Source organism: Meriones unguiculatus, chromosome 11, assembly GCF_030254825.1.
Source record: "Meriones unguiculatus strain TT.TT164.6M chromosome 11, Bangor_MerUng_6.1, whole genome shotgun sequence".
NCBI classification, from domain to species: Eukaryota; Metazoa; Chordata; class Mammalia; order Rodentia; family Muridae; genus Meriones; species Meriones unguiculatus.
In genome coordinates this window covers 36,715,035-36,732,411 of record NC_083359.1, presented here as the reverse complement: position 1 = coordinate 36,732,411, position 17,377 = coordinate 36,715,035, and the positions used below count along the sequence as shown (strand labels likewise).

General features: G+C 50.3%; 1 long non-coding RNA gene across 1 annotated transcript in view; it reads left to right on the top strand.

Annotated features, from left to right (window-relative positions):
- LOC132646325 (uncharacterized) overlaps positions 1 to 17,114 on the top strand; it is a 33,012-nt gene extending 15,898 nt beyond the window's left edge. The window contains exon 3 of the long non-coding RNA XR_009584489.1: positions 16,624 to 17,114. This is a non-coding gene — a long non-coding RNA (uncharacterized LOC132646325). The remainder of the gene's footprint in view (positions 1 to 16,623) is intronic.
- Positions 17,115 to 17,377: the final 263 nt, after the last annotated feature.

Below are 17,377 nucleotides of genomic sequence, written 5' to 3'. Positions count from 1 at the left end.
ACCGCAGCTGATTGCATTCTGAACAGGCCATGTCTGGAAGCGTTCTAGAATTCAGGGCAGGATAAGAGTGCCTATCTTTACCATTTTTAATCACTGCAGTGTTAGAAGTCTCTGCCAAAGCAATATGGCAAGAAAAAGTAGCAGGCATCAGATTTGAAAGGAAGATGTCCTGTTGCTTTTTTTTTTGCAGAGGACACAATCTTGTATACAGGGAACTCAAAGAGAGATATTCCCAAGTCTCATAAGAGGTAATATTGTGTGTGTGTGCATGTGTGTTGTGCAAGTGCATGAGCTATGGGTTGGGAGCTTGTCTATATCATATGTGTCTGTATTTCCATGGGAGTTTCTCTCTAAAACCCCTTTGTATAGTTAAGGAACATGTCAGGAGAGAAGTGACAGGCCAAGGCAGGACAGTAATTCCAACCTCAAAAGCAAGTCCTCAACTCTTGAGTCCTCGATTCTACTGTTGCAAAAACTTGCCTTCTATGCAGTGTGTCTAGGGTGAGAAGTGGACTGCGGACTACAAAAGCTGTGAAACTACCCAGAAAACACAGTCTTCTCTGTCTTTAGAAGCTCTCCAGAAGTTTATGTTTAGTTGTATCTATACACCTTTACCCACATCACCTCTATCATCTGTTTACCCGTCTGCCTGTCTGTCTTCTATCGATCTCATTGCCATGTTCAAGGAAGGGAAGTTTAAGTTTTAGTATCAAGAAAAGTAGTCAGGGATGGCATGATGGCTCGGTGGGCAAAAGTCAAGGCTGTGAAGCCTGGAAACCAGGGTTTGATTCCTTAAACCCACATAAAGGGAGAATGAGAGAACTGACCCTACAAAATTGAACACTGGCCTACACATCCCACCAGCCCTCATTAAAAAGAAAGAGAGAGAGAGAGAAGTCTTCAGCAGAGTCCGTTTGCCAATGAAACTTCCATCAAGTATCAGTTAGCTGGTACTGTGTGACAAATCAGCCCCAAATCTAATGACTTAACATGACATTCATTATCTCACAATTTTTGTAGGCTTGAAATCTGAGCAGGATTTAGTCATGTCTTCTTCATGTTTCTTGCAAGTTTCTGTCCTTATCAGGAGTCTGGCGAAGGATCTGTGTCCAAGTTCACACGATTATTGGCAGGACTCAGATCCTCTTTGGCAGACATCAGGTGGCCTGTCCCAGTTCCTGCCACACAAGAACTTTCAACACAGCAGCTCATTCCCTAAACTGCACAAAGGGAGAAGGCAACAAGACAGGAGGGAGCCAAAGCCCTTCAAAGCTAACATTAGGGGTGAACACCACCGCTTTTCTTGTTTTCCATTCACCGGAAACAAGTGCAAGGTCCAGTCTCCATTCAAAGGGAGAGATGACAGGGGGATTATGGGAAGCTGTGACAACCGCTCCATGTCTCATAACAGAAATGTTGGAATGGCAGAAACAAAGCTAGGCAATGATAGGCTGGTGAGGAGTGCTGGCATCTACTGAGTGGTTTGGATTTGCCAAGCCTTGGCCGACCTCTTCCACACTCTCTCCTCAACGGCTGCAGCAGAGAGAGGACCCAACTCTACTGCCTCTCATTGCAGAGATGATCCTGCCACCTGATACCACGTGACCCTTAGCCTTCTGAGCTGCTGCCCCCAAAGGCCTCCACTCAGCAAAAAGGCAGAAACATGAAGCAGAATTCCCAACTCATCAGAAAACACAAATGAACCCAAGCAAGTGGATTGGAAACCACACTTTAAGTTGGTGTGGGAGTGGGGAATTCTGTCCCTCTACAGGGAGACTATAAATTTGTATAGCCACTTTGGAGGGGAAATTTGGCAGGATCTATTAAATATTTTTAAAGGGCATAAAAAATGTGCGTAGCTTATGACCCAGAAATTACACTGTCGACCCTAGAGACACGGTTGTACGTGTGTACAAAGAGTGGTGCACAAGTTCAGCGCAGTACTGTTCCTCAGGGTAAATAGTAGCATTGAGCACACTCGAAACATCCATCAGTTTAAAACTGGCTGCGCAGGGGGTGGAGCATAAAACAGCATGCAGCGGGCAAGGAGAAGATGGCGCAGGTCCAGCATGGAAGTCCACGCAAAACCTGCTGTTGAAGGGAAAGTGAGCTTCAGGGTTACATCCTAGTATTTGTGTGATATCCAAGATTGTACACGTGTGTGTGTGTGTGTGTGTGTGTGTGTGTCCACCATGTGTGTCCACAGAGGCCCGAAGAGGGTGTCAAATCCTCTGGTGCTGGCGTTAGGGGCAGTTGTAAGTCACCCTGTGTGGGTGCTGAGAATTGAACTCAGGTCTTCTGCAGGATGAACAAGTGCTCAACCTGAACTGTGGCTCCAACCCCTACACAGCTCCACTTGAAGCTCACTGTCCTTTGTGTCCTGCCCATCTCTTTAGCCCACAGCCCTTTAGAGGGCTTTGGGGGGGGCGGTGGAGTCAGCTTCTTCCATTTGTCTCTGTGTCTAAGGCAGCAGGCATGCTGGTGTGCCTCGCTCTAACCCGCTCCCTGGCTGGCAAGGTCTGAGGAAATCGCTGGGAAGTGTCAGGATGCTTGATCCACCTTGGCTGTTTCCTGCCATTTCACATGGAGGCCTGTAGGAGAGGTCACCTCCAACGGTGGCCAGCTACTCTGCAAGGCAAAGCAAAGGGTGCGTCTTTGCTGAGTGATACCACAGTGTCTGGCTGAAGACTTCGTACTTTGAAGTCTGTGGGCTGAGGAAGCTCAGCGTTAGCAGGGTTGGCGAGGCTGCTCCTCCCAGGGGAGACAGGGGCCAACAGAGCAGGGGAGTCTCTTTGCCATGCTCACTGCTCCTGAGCCAGCGCTGCTCCAGGCAGACAAAACTGGGGAATGTATGTTCACACAAGTGCGCATGTGCACACACACACACACGCACACACACACACACACACACACACACACACACACACACACACACACACTCTAGCACCAATGCGCCATTTGATCGATCTATCCAGCCCTTTATTATCTATCAGTCTCTTCTTTCTCTATCAGCAATGACCTATCCACCTACTTATCAACTGTCTAGCATCTACCGACCTCCTTTCCTCTATGTCTCCAGTCTAACACACTGAAACAGCTCCTTCTCACTGTGGTGGTTTAAGCAAAAATCCCCCCTCCCCTGGTAGGCTCACAGAGAAGGCACTGTTAGGGGGTACAGCCTTGTCAGAGTAGGTGTGGTCTTGTTGAAGGAAGCATGTTACTGGGGGTGGGCTTTGAGGTTCCAGAAGCTCGAGCCAAGCCCAGAGTCACTCTCTCTTTTTGCTGTCCACGGATTCAGATGTGGAGCTCTGAGCTACCTCTCCGGCACCGTGTCTGCCTGCCTGCAACCATGCTTCCCGCCATGATAACAGCGGGCTAAACCTCTGAACTGTAAGCCATCCCCAATTAAATGTTTTCCTTTGTAAGAGTTGCCATGGCATGGTGTCTCCTCACAACAATAGAAATCCTAAGACACTTCCTGTTTTTCTGCATCTATAGCAGCACTTCTGGGCAATGAAAACCCAGAGTATATTTGCTCATTGCTTACTATCCCTGCTTACTATCATTGCTTACTTGCCCTCTTTCTTGTCACACAGGAGCTCAGAGCTGCCAGGTTGGCAGCTTCCCTCCTTGGGGAGAGGTCCAAGTCTAATGTGGTTCCAACACCCCATCCTGGCTCATCAGTGACCACTGCTGGATGTGACCAGCCTGGCCCACTCAGGCTCTGACTCCCCAGGCTGTGGTCACCACCACCTGCCTGGGTGAGCTACCTGCACTAGGTCACTCTTCTGCTTGGACACGGGCCTTAGTCTATTCAACGCCTGGGCCAGCCCAGCCATAGCCATTGTGCTCTGCAAGCTCCTCCCAGCTCAGCTTGGCTCAGCTCTCCAACCTGCTGCAGGAGCGCCTTTACAGCAGGGATGGCGGCTTATAAATCCAATTCCCGACAAAGGCAAGAAAGAGAAAGAGCCCCAGTAATCACTTTAATGGCTGCGAGCATGCCGTAGGAGGACGGGACCCAGCTGCCTGGCCACCTCCAGTTGGACAAGGGAGAATTGTCCCTCCCCCTTTCTGGGTGAGATTCCAGGAATTAAGCTGGGGGCACGAATCTTAATGTACCTCCTTAGGCCCCTCCCAGGAAATTTTTTTTTTCTTACTGGAAATAACTGCTAGAAAGGAACAGGCCCTTTCTAGGTGAGGAGGAGGGAAGGGAGGAGACAGCAAGCATTTTCCCAGCTCCCGGTCTTTGCTGTACAGATCAGCACTCATTGGAGAACCCATACGGGAAAGATAAGCTCTGCATCCCAGAGTGGCCTTTCTAGAGATGACACTGGTTTTACCGCTCAGTGACATCACCTCCCATTTTAGACTGATGTGGGAAAGTCTGTATAAAGACTCAGCATCCGCAAGCCACGGTGTCAGCTGGCCTTTTAGAGGTGGCTGCTGGCTCAGCACAGCCAGGCCAGCCTGTGTGGGACAGGCACCCATATTTTTCCTTCTGTAGATGCCTTGTCTTTCGGAGTTCTGTGATGTCACCCTGTCCCTAGCCTAGGTGTTATAGAAGCAGAAGGACGAGTTACCATGGTGAAGGCTGAGTAGCACCCAGGAGGGTGTCTGTGATTTTAAGTGGGAGAAGAAAGAGAGAACGGACACTGTGTGTGTGTGTATGTGTGTGGGACATGCTTGCACAACTAATGCGTTTTAGCAGCTGGGCAAACAAGCACTCAAGCCATGGGGGTCACAGGCTCGCTTCCTAAGAGCCGCAGACTGTTCATATGCCATTTGTATATTTGCCCGAGCTTCCTTCGTGCCAGGCCCAATCCTGGGGTGCTGGGGACCCAAGCCAAAGCAGACATCATCTGGGGCTGACCTGGGCTCCTGTTTAGAAGAGAAGAGACCAAGCACACCGTGCAATGTCTACTGGTGTCCCAAATGAGGCTTGAAGAAGGTTCTGGATAGAGTGTAGAATCAGAGACGCATCTCCCGTTGAGCGGTTGTAACCAAAATGTTCTTCCTCCTTCCTTCCTTTCTTTCTTTGTTTTTTTTTTTTTTTTTTTTTTTATTTCTTTCCTTCTTCTCTTCCTCCTCCTCCTCCCCCCTTTTCTTCTTTTGGTGGAGGATGCTGAGACAGGGTCTCTCCATGTAGATCTGGCTGGCCTGGAATTCACAGAGATAGATGCATCTGCCTCGCCTCCTGAGTACTAGAATTAATGACCTCCATACCCAGCAGAAAAGATTCTTATTGCTGTTTTGAGACTGAAAAGGGACTGGAGAGATGGCTCAGTGGCTAAGAATGTTCATTTGTCTTCCAGAAGATTAGATTTAGATCCCAGCATCCAGATTGGGCAGTTCACAACTACCTGTAACTCCAGCTCCACGGGATATGATGCCCTCTTCTGGCCTTCAGGAATATCTGCACACACACACACACACACGCACACACAAACACACATCCATGCATATGTGCACACACAAATGAAAATAAAGATAAAGACAGAAAACAGAGTAGGAGTACACAAACACGCAAGGATTTTGTGAGACTGTTCCGCACGCCCAATACATGGCAGGATCAAAATAGGAAGGAAATTTCCTGACCCAGACTTGAACTGGGAGTTGTTATGCACTCTGTGACATATTCTGCTCTGTCTCCTTTATATACAACCTGTGACCCAAGCCCATGGAGCGGTGCTGCCCATGTTTCGGGTGTGTCTGCATTACACTGTTGAATGACTTCTTTTTGCTTCCAGGGTACTCCCCAGATGTCCAATCTAAGCATCCAAGGCTGACCCAGTTGACAAATGACCATAGAGTCTCAGTGGCAGGTGGAGGTTGTTCTTGCTCTTGCATGTTAGTGGGGGCTAGCGTGGAGCTGATCTTGATTGGGTCAGCGGCACTGGGTGCAGGCTGAGTGAGGAGTCCCTGCCCTGCCCTGCCCCACCCAACTCCGGCTCCCAGGATCTGTGATTGCAAAGAGCAGGCAGGAGGCCAGAGGCACTTGAGGCATGTTCCTTCCTCCCCTCAGGACTCCCATGGGTCAGCATGGTGACACGGCTGTGTCCAAATCAAGACTAGATATCTTCTGACAGCCATGACAAGGATGGGCTGTCCACTGGCTCCAAAGATCTCTGTTGCCTCATTCTGTTCTTCCAGCACCTTTGGCGGATGCCTATGGGACCACTGGTGGTTTTGGCATGCCATAACCTCTCACATTCCACAGTTTGTGTTGGCCATCTGATAAGCCTAGAATGTTCTTTGCTGTCTCACCCGTCAGGTCCACTGCATTCCAGCATTCCTAACTAAGCTTGCAGCCGGGAGAACCTGTCTGTCTTCCCTTTCTTTACCTGGTATGATTCGAATGTCAACTGTGCCCACAGATTCATGGGGTGAGTGCCTAGTCCCCAGCTGGGGGAGCTGTTTGAGAAGATGGAGGATTCTCTAGGAGGTGGGTTCTAGCAGGAGGAAGTAGGTCCTGGGTAGGTGGGCATCTCATGGCTGCATCCAGACCTGATAGCTCCTTTCTCACCATGCGTTTCCTGTCATGAGATAAAGAGCCAGCTCTGCCACATTCTGTTGCCATGACACCATGACACTCTCCCACGTGCACGGGTCCACAGAGTCATGGGCTGAGCCCTCTGAAAGGGATCCGAGGAACCTTACTTCCTTTAAATTGTTCTCAGGTGTTTTGGTCACATCTTTGCAAAGGCGACTGCCACATTATAGATGCTCAAGTGAGGGGATTCTGAGCCCTTCTTGGTGCTCTGCTCTTTCTTGTGGCTATCCCCACCCTGCCTGCCCCCATCCCCTTTTCTCCTGTTGTTTTCAGCAGGCAGTGGGCACGACATTTGGGCTAGCAACAGGCATCCTTGTTTTGATGTTGACTTTGAACCTAGGCCTAGCGGCAAATCCCTGTCATTCCAGAACTGGGGAAGGTGAGGCAGGAAGATCATAAGTATGAGGCCACCCTCAGCAATATAGCAAGGTCCTGCCTAAAAAAAAAATGTGAACAGAAAAGCAAGAACAAGGCTGAGGTTCTTAGGCCTGCTGTTTCATCATGGATGCTGCTGTGACAAATACCAGCTTAGGTTATTTAGGCTCACAGTTTGAGGGGACACGGTCCATTGTGGCGGGGAAGGCGTGGTGGCAGGAGCCTGAGGCTGCTGGTGACATTGGGTCTACAGTCAGGGAGCGGAGAACAGTGAATATATTCAGCACCCCATTTTATGCAGCCTGTGACCCCAGCTTATGCAATGGTGCTGCCACCTCAAACAAGCTAACCTAGACAATCACTCACAGAGGTGCCTGGGTTGTGGATCCTGTCATTATTAACTGTCACAGACAGTGACGGCAGTACGTAGTTCTTACGTACCCCAGCGCTACCTCGGGCGTGCAGCAGGCTGTAACGGGTTTTGGATTAGCAAGTGTATGGAGTGAGCCTTTTCTCCCTGCGTTTTCCTGCCCCCCCTGTGGGCACCAGGGGTGAGCCTGGCAGCTGGGCGTGCGCAGAAGGGTGGAGCAGCTGTAGGGAGACACCGAGTACAGAGCGAGGACACAGTAGGCAAGTGTACTAACTCTGTCCCCAGAAGTGGCAGAAGGCAGCTCTGAGGTCCCAGCGGGTACAGGTTTAGGGAGGAGATTCAGCTCTGTGTGGTGTTCTTGTAGGAGCACTAGAGTTACCGTGCTGGAGGTGTTTGTGTGTGTGGCGGGTAGCTTTAAGCCACTTCTAGCCCTCTTAGCCTTAGTCGTCTTCAGGGATGGCCAGTTCCCCTTATGTAGTGGTTTTCATTTACAAGAGCTTGGGCACTGTCCATGTCACACTGGGCAGGCCATCCATTACAGGTCACAAATGAGATCAGCAAAGAGAACGGCCGAGCCAGTGGCTCAGCAAGGGGTGTTTGGGGGTCTAAACTGTGGGTTGCTCTTGTGTTAAAGAGAGAGAGAGAGAGAGAGAGAGAGAGAGAGAGAGAGAGAGAGAGAAGATCAGGAGGGACCTGGGTCACTCAGGTAGATAGATGAGTTTGAGGTTAGTCCGGTGGCAGAGCTGAACACCTAGAGTGGGTATGGATGGTCTAGCCTCATCCCCGGGCCACAAGGGAAGCAAAAATTAGTGAGGTGGTCCAAGGCCTGAGGCCTGAGGTCACTCTCAAGCAGGAAGCAAGCTCTTAGATGCAGACGCTGGAAGGATTTGGCTTTGGCCAAGGACACAGAACGCACATGACATGCTGTGAGGAATGGGTACGTGTGAGGAGATGTGCCGAGGTGGGGCTGTGGACAGGCGTATGAGCCCCAAGAATAAGAAGGGGACTCAATATGGTCTCCCTGGCCTGCTCTGCCTCCGGGCAGCCCCTTTCTGTTGAAATTCCAAAGGCCCCTGACACCGCTTCATGGAACAATATGGAAAATAGTGAATTTGGAGAACCCGAGTCCCCGAGCTCCTTCCATTGAACAGCTGTCCACCAGGGAGCCACATCTGTGCAGAAGAGAGGCAGGTTTTCCAACTACCTTTGTGAGAATGGAGAGCAGGGCAAGGTGGACACAGGTGAGGTGGCTCGGCCTAACGGTAACCTGAAGAGCTCCGGCACGTCCTTGGGTCTTGGGATCTCCGTGCCAGCTTTCATTTGCATACCATCTGTCACAGAACCCTCGTGCTTCAGGGAGAAAGCTGGCCAGGCGGCAGGGATTTGCTGCTCTGAGTTGCTGCTTCCAACTCAAGGCTCTGGCCTCAGTCACTGACCAATGCCCTGTTTTCTGAGAACTTGTGAGGTGAAGTGTTCTGGTGGTTGCTCTTTCACAGGCGTTCGCTTGGAGGAGCTGTTTCTCTACTGGGATAGGAGGTAGTTGTTGCTACTGGCAGCCATGTTGTGGCCAAGAGGCGAGCGAGGTAAACTTACACAGAGGGAAAGAGAGTGCAGACCTAGAAAGAGTGGCCCTTGGAGACACCACTGAGCCACTGAAGCTTTGCTCAAACCTCCCCTGAAGCTTCTCTGTGTCTCGGCTGCAGGAGCCTTTGGGTTCTCTTAATTCATTAGTTTTGTGTTACATGGGAACAAACTGTGCCTAAGTGATTTAGAAAGCCATGCCTCCACTGTGCTCTGCTGCCTGGAAGGATTTCAGGCCATCTTGCTGATGGAGTCTCTGAGTTATAGCCCTGGGCTAGGCTCAGGGGACCTGTGAGGGAGGTCACTGATTCTGAGTGGTTTCTTAGGCTCAGCCTCCACCGCATCCTCCTCTCTCCTGTCATGATATGTATCAGACCAATCCAGTGGTTACAACAGACTCTCGGGTCCGGGGTCAGAGAATATGCCTTCCAGTGTTTTCCTTTTCAGTGAAATTGTTGACTCTCCCTTTCTTGAGATCCATTTTGGATGAGGTCAGCCATAAGGCAGAAGCCCCGGGGCCTGAAACCCTTGACTACTCAACTGAAAGTTGGACAAGATACTCGCTGGCTCTCGCCAGCTCTGACACACTGCAGTTCTGTGGAAGCTAATCCCACTGTGGTAAGGAACCTCACAAGTGCCTCTGTGTGCCAGATACACTCTCTCTTTTGTCTTATCGAAGATCTAGGAACTCCATTTTGCCTCTGTGGAAACAGACTCTCTGAAGGGGCTCCGACGGTGGCTCAAAGCCACACAGAGGCAGGGTCAGGACAGGAGCTCATCTCCTTGGCACCCTGAAGCTCTGGTTGTGCTGGGACACTGGCAATGGACCCTGGAGCTGGGCAGTTTTGTTCTGGAAGGATGGCTAGCTTACTTTCAGGGAGGGCCCCAAACACAGCTGGTGGGAGGCCATTCTGGGGTCGTTGTGGCATGCTTTATTTGTGAACTCACCCGGGACCAGCCCAGGGTGCTTTCGCTCCCCTGACTGAAGCCTGGAAGGCTGGGCAATGCCAGGGAGCCTGCTGGATGGCAGGGATCCAGTGGCACCAATTGGAGCCACCCTATCCCTGCTCACCCGGTGCTGGTGTGGAGTGCTTGCTGTTTCAGTGGTCACCGAGCAAGCAGAAGCCAGGGCAGGCAAGGAGCTCTCTGGGACGAGGCAGTCTGTGAGGATCCAGGTACATCCAAATCTCTGCAGTGTGGAGGCAGGAAACCCCGGGCTGACTGCAGACCCTCCTGATGAGCGGTGCACGGGCTTTTCTTTCCAGACAGTCTGGGGTTTTATTGAGCATTTACTGTGTTCCCTGGACACAGACTCTTGGTGAGCACACAGCTCAGCTTTTGTCTGGCAGGGGTTTCAAAGGAAGCAGATGGCGGGCGCTATGAATGTGGCTGCCTCTGCCTGGGGCTCTTGCTGAGCGTGGGCACGCTCCCTCACAGGACAACCCTGAGAGGGTGTCCTCTCCTCTGGATGAACATGAGTTCGGGGTTGAGGAGCTGGCTTGCCTAAGCTGACTCACCCAAGAAACAGGTTCAAGGGTGAAGACGTGTGGAGGGAGGGTTCAGGAAGGAAGGAAGGAACGGTAGAGGAGATAGGTCACCCCCAAAATTGCGACAGAGACTTAGATAGTCCTTCCCGGAGCCAGGAAGCACACAATGGCTGTGCAGAGCTGTCCTGGATTGAGGAAGGAGTAGGAGGGCTTTGAATAGCCATGGTGATCAGTGGCGGGAGGCCATTAGAGTGAGTCAGAGCTGCCAGGAAGGGGCTCAGCTCTGAGCCACTTTCGCACAGTACTCCCAGGCTCGAGGATGATGGTGGAGGGTGATGCAGAGCCACTTGGTTTGGTATGCCTTTAGGATCAGTTTCTTAAGGCTCTTGCCGGGCCTGTTTGTTGAGCCTCTACCTCAGCACCATCTCGGTTAGGCCCTTTAGAGTCTACCAGGTTTTCCTGGGGACCAGAGGGTGAAGCGCATGTGATGTAACAGGACCATTTGGGCTCTTTTACCTCTTCGAGGGTGTCACTAATCTCTACATCGTTCTTAGGATAGGACACTGATTTGACATCTTGGCCTAGAGATGGGTGCAGTTTTAAAGGTTCCTACTTGGCCCTTTTCCCGAGGCGGGGTCATGTGTCAGGGACCCCTGTGGGATTCTAAGTGCCACAGTGTGCATTCCTACGTATTTGAGAAGCAGGAATTGACCTGGAGCCTGGACACCTGGCGTGTCCCCTAGAGCCTCCATTTCTTCCTGGCTCCCTCTGCCTCCCCTCTGTCAGGCTACTATTGGTGCTACAGAACAGAGCAGCACCTAGCTGTCTTTAGGGACGTAACCTTTGTACCTGGCTCTGGATCCCTTTGGAAGATGGTTGAGGGGTCTCTATTGTGTCGGCTTCCTGTGATGCCCCCAGGAACATCCTCCTCCTGAGGACTGCATTAATTATACTTCTCAGGCCTGTGACAAAATACCTGACTTTGTAACATCTTGGTCAAGAGGTTGGTGTGTGATTTGCAAGGCTACTAACTTGGCCTTTCCCACTAGGCACTGACACAAGCCACCTATGGGAGAAAGGGTTTAGTGTGGCTTGAGGTTTGAGGGTGCAGCCTATCATGAGGAGGAAGGCACACTGGCAGGAAGGGGAGGAGGCTGGTCACGTGACATCTGCTGTCAGGAAGCAGAGAGAGTGGTACTCACTTTCTCCTTTTGAGTCAGTCCCAGCTCATGAGATGCTGTGTCACCCACGTTCAAGGTGGGTCTTCCTCCTCAGGTAAGCCTCTTTGGAAACACCACCTCAGGTACCCGAAAGCTTCATCAACTGGGTGATTCTAGATTCCATCAAGCTGACAACCAGGACTGACCGCCATGGGGACTGTCACATGGCCATTACAGCGGCTCCTTCAGTCGCTAGTTCGAATGCCTAGTGAAGGCATATATAGCTTCCTAGTGGGGTAGCCTTCCTCAGGTCCTCTCAGTGTGTATGTTAAGAAATCACATGCCTTTGGAGCATCTTTGTTTTGCCATGAGGAGCACCACTCTTTATTATTATTATTATTATTATTGTTGTTGTTGTTGTTGTTGATCTCTGTTGGCCAGACTCGGTACCACAGGTGTTGGATTCTCTAGAGCTGGAGTGACAGTTGGTTTGTCCGCTGCCTGGTGAGGATGTTGGGATTCAAACTCTGGTCCTCTGGAAGAGCAGCAAGTGCTCTTAACTCTTAACTGTCTTTCCAGTCCCTCTCTATTGTTTCATGATCCTGTTGCTGTCCCAGAACTAACTCCTAGATCACTGTCCTGTGATCTCCAATAGTTTTGACCTCCCCATCACTGATGTCTCTGCTCCTCTCTGGGGCGTTGTCCGTTGCATTGTTGAATGGACTGTGCTCTGAGCCCCTCTGTGGACAGCGGGAGTGCAGGGCTGAAGAACGTGCCTGTTCCAGCTTGGACATTTGAGTCCATTGTTTTTCTTTTACCATCTATGTGCCATTCCTTCATCACTCAGTGCCAGCCACTCCCAAACCAGCAGGCAGTGTATTGAGCGCCCTCTTCCTGGAGTCCTTGCCAAGGGGTTAAATCCAGTAAGAGAGTGTTGCCACATTGTGGTGGTCTGAATGAATGGTAATGGCCCCATAGACTCACAGGGAGTGGCATTACTGGAGGTGTGGCCTTGTTAGAGGAAGTGTGACCTTGGGGGAGGGGGCTTTGAAGTTTCAGAAGCTCAAGCCAGACCTAGTGGCTCACTGTCTCTTCATGCTGCCTATGCATTTGGATGTAGAACTGTCAGCTACCTCTCCAGGACTATGTCTTCCTACACGCTGCCATGTTTCCTGCACTGACAATAACAGACTGAACCTCCCCACTGTAAGCCAGCCCCAATTAAAAATGTTCTCCCTTATGAGATACCATGGTTATGGTGTTTTTTCATAGCAATAAAACCCTGACTGAGACACACATTGATAAACTTTATCCAGCACATGGTTCCTTCTGTTGTTGGTATACAGTGACCCAAGCCCTTCAGATCTTTTATGGAATAGCTCTTTCTACGCTTAGCAAGCCTGGCTCTTTTCTGCCTGTATTATGGGTGGTGAGGACACAGTGGCTAAGAGAATCATGGGGACATGGTCTCTGGTGGTGTGCTGTCCTGTGAGGAAGAGCCTGTATCTCATCTTCAGGTGTGGAAGGAACTGAAACTTCCAACAGGGACCTGTGGGCCACTTCTGTGGGCCTTGGGGTTCTGGGGACTTCAGCTGTTAAATCTAGATGTTTTCAGCCCAAGACACAAGGTCCTAATCTTTGATAGGCAGGCCCTTGACTTAACAAATCTGCTTAGTCATGAGTTTTAGCTTAGCGTAGGAAGCCCTGGGCCCATGCCTCAACTTCTGATGTGTTTCTAGGAGGGTCTGCTTTTGCCACAAGAGGTGGGTGATTGTCACTCTCAGCCTTTCCGAAAAGCATCAAGAATTGTCTCTAAGACAGCCATCCTGTTCTGCTGTTCCAGACTTCTAAAAAGTCTACAGCAGCGTGTTCCCTACTGTCATCCTACAGGACTGGATAAGAACCGGACCACAGTGATGCGGTCTTTCTGCAGTGACCAGTTACACTCCATTTGTCGCAAGTAACCCAGGTATCCAGCAGGGCTCAGCTCCACCCTCCCATGAGTCTGCCGCCACTCACCTTCTCAGGCTGGATGCCTAGAACAGAGACGGTGAGGCAGATGCGAGAGCTCTCGGGAACGGCACCTGGCTAGAATGAAGGGAGCCAGGGAAGAAGGACCAGGAGTTGAATGGTGATGCCACGTGGCCAAGCACCCAGAGGGTGGCTCCGTGTTAGGCACGTCCTTTACAGATGGCTTAGTGGGTGTCCCTGCATCAGCTGCCTCTGCAGGGAGAATTGTAACCGTGGGTGACAGCAGTGAAGTACATTATCGTGACGTTTGCTGTGAAGAAAGACCTGATTTAAGACTTCTCCTAGGGGAGGGAAAGTGACTAAGCTCAGAATACAGTGGGGACAGTGGATATCCTGGATTTTATTTTTTCTGTCACCTTGACAAAAGTTAGAGTTATCCTGGAAGAGGAGCCTTAACGGAGAAAATGCCTCTACCAGTTTACCTGTAATGGAGTCTGTCATGCATTTTCTTGACTAAGGATTGATGTAGGTGGGGCCCAGCCTGTGGAGGTGGTGAGGCAGTACCACGCCAGGGCAGCTCGTTCTGAGTGGTATAAGAAAGCAGGCTGAGTAAGCCACGAGGAGCAAGCCAGTAAGCAGCATTCCTCCACGGCCTCTCCTTTGCTTCCTGCCTCCAGGTTCCAGCCTTGCATTTCTGCCCTGACCTCCCTCAGCCATGGAGTATGACCTGAAAGTGTAAGATGACAAAAAAACAAAAACAAACAAACAAAAACAAAACCTTTCTTCCCCGAGTTGTTTTTGGCCACTGTCATTCATCACAGCACTGTAACCCCTAATTAAGACAGTGGGGATTTATAAACCAATATAAATGGCGGCAAGATTGGTTGGTGGAGAAACACTAAGAGGGTGGGGGAATTCTTGCTGGATTGGCAGGCCAGAAGTGTGAGGTGAGCAGACACCCAGGCTGTGTAATTCTGGCTAAGGCCACTGAGGGAGAGTCTTACTGTCACTCTTTACAGCAAGGGCAGACATAATCCAGAAGAAAGTTCAGAGAAGCCTAAATCAAGCTTGTTCCAGGGCAACTGACAGAATGAGTCTCAGCCAGGAGACGTCATGAGGCATTGGTAGCGGGTGTCTGAATCTTACAGATAGCCCAGACCCAGCAATGTCTCATTAGGGATTCTCTGTGCCTGTTTGCCTGATGTGGTGGTTTGAATGAGAACCGTTCCTCACAGGCTCCTGTAGTTAAACACTTGGTTCCCAGTTGGTGGTGCTGTTTGGGGAGGTTCTGGCTGGTTCAGGAGGCGCAGCCTTGCTGGGGGAAGGGTCTCATTGGGTGTGGGTTTTCAGGGTCTACAGACGTGCCCTACTTCTTCTTCTCCTCTTCTGTGTAAAGAAAATGTGACCCTACAGCCTCCCGTTCCTGCCCCTGCTCCCATGTCTTCCCTCTCAGTTATGGACACTATTCCTTTGGAACTGTAAGCCAAAATAAACTAGCTCTTTCTTAAGTTGCCTTTTGGTCATGGTGTCTTATCACAATGACAGAAAACAGATGCCTCAAGCCAGGTTGGGGTGTGGCTGTTTTCTGGCTTTTGCGTTTCCCAAACCAACACCATCTGGGTGGAGGCAAGCAGGAGACTAAGGGTGAATGAAGAAAGAAGAAATGGGGTTATTGTAATGGTTGGAGCCAGACTGGAAACTGGGTTACTTAAGCCAGCAATCCTTTCTTCCAGTGCCAGCTAATGAGTAAATTGAGTTGATTGCTGTCTGAGCCTCTCCCAATTGGGAGAGAGATAATTGACCATCTGGAATAGGTTGTGCCACAGAAGGGGGGCAGGGTTGGGATCTCTTTACCCATTGCAAAGAGCCAGAGGGGTAGAGGGGACACATGTGTCTAGGAGAAGCTTGAGAGTCAGGTAGAAAAACAAGTGGTTTCATAGGACTAGGAAAATAAATGGAACCCAGATCTCTTAGGGGTTTCTGGCTTTGTGATACAAAGATGCTTTACTTTCACAGGCTTCTATCACTGTTCACCCAAGGCTTTGGCCTCCTTGGTGCTTGTCTGGCTGTTAGGGAATCCATGAGTGTGCCATGTGGATTCACAATGAATCTTTTTGGGTGATTCCATGGCTCCCTTGATAATGACTGCTCCTTAGAAAGCTATTCAAGGGATGCTCAGGGCCAATGTCAGGGCCACCAATGACCTCCACAAGATACAGAGGTGGAGTGAGAATGTAGCACCACCCAACTGCTTCACAGCAGTCTGTGTGGGGCTGGGATGACAGTGGAGGAGTGGGGGAGGGGAGGGGACCTTCTGAGAAAGAAAGCGTTCTAACTGGTTTGGCGTGTCCCAGGAAGTGGGCTTCTCTTCACAAAACATGCTGAAGGGATGCTCACTGAGATGGCAACTCACAGCCATCCTGCATCCATCAGAGGCACCTTCTCAGGATGGAACTAACACTGTAGGCCAGGGATGGGAGGACCAAAAGATCCCCAAGTCCCTGAGACATCACTAAAAGTTCCAATCAACAGAACCCCTGCTCCCTGCCCCATCCGTTTTCTATGACAGACACTTGGGCTACCTTAAGCCAGTTTAATTTGTTAGGAGAAGCATTTTGAGTTGTTGTTGTTTTGGTTTTTCAAGACAAGGTTTTTCTGTGTGGCTCTGGCTGTCCTGGAACTCCCTCTGTAGACCAGGCTGGCCTCAAACTCGCAGAGACCCGCCTGCCTCTGCCTCCCGAGTGCTGCGATTAAAGGTGTGTGCTACCACCACCTGACTGCATTTTGATTTTTTAAGACAAAAATAAATTTCTTTTCCTCCAAAAAATTTTAAATTTATTTATATATTTATTTGTCTCTGTGTGTATGCCTATGGGTATGTGCCATGACATGCACGTGGATGGAGGTTAGAGGACAATTTTCAGAGGTTGGCTCTCTCTTTCTACCTATGCGCTGAGGGGCTTGAGTTCAGGTCTTCAGTCTTGGTGGCAAGCACATTTACCCACTGGGGCCATCGTGCCAGCCTAGAATTTTGATTTTTAATGTTACTAAACCCTTCCCTTGTGCTTAGCTCCTGCAAACTTCAAGATTTGGTTCTCTGTTTCCAAGTATCTCCTCTCTTCTCGCCAGAGCCCTCAACCCCTGCTGGCCACCTCTGCTGTCCATTCCTGGATGCCCAGCCACAGTTCAATCTTAAAGGTTAAAGGTTCCGGAAGAGTACCCAACTCACGACAGGCGAGAACGGCTCAACGGCTTGAGATTCTGGAGTTGAGAACGGGAACTCAGAACAAAGACCCCCCCACCTGGCTTCTGGAATCACATTTGGGCTCCAAATCCCATTTCTGTTGCCAAAAGACCGGGGAACAAAGCTCTTGATGCCTGCATGTCTGCGATCTCAATGATGCTTGTAACGGCAGCTTTCAGAATGCTCGTGGGGATTAGGGGAAATGACTCTTGAAGTTGTATGGACCTCAGCATCACAGAGAGTTGGTTCCAGGACCCCAAGTTTACCCAGCTCCACAGATACTCATCTCTCCCCCAAAATGGCCAAATCTGCATAATACCTGCATGCTTCCGTACACATTAAACAACATCAGACTTCATATAATGTGCACACTATAGACAGCCGTTAGACCTTGATGCTTCTGGAGAAGGGAAGGAGGAGAAACGTTTCCCCTGAAGATTTTGTGTCCGTAGTTAGTCAGGCTCATAGATGCTGAATCCAGATATGGAAGACTGGCTATAGCGATTGCTTCACTAGGGAGTGCTTAATGGACACCAGCTGCCATGGGCTGTTCTAAGAGGTAAGCTGACTGTATGGTCAACACAGGTGTCTTCCTATCCCGAGGTCATGGTCCCCTCCTTCCCCGCCTCCCCCGGGCCA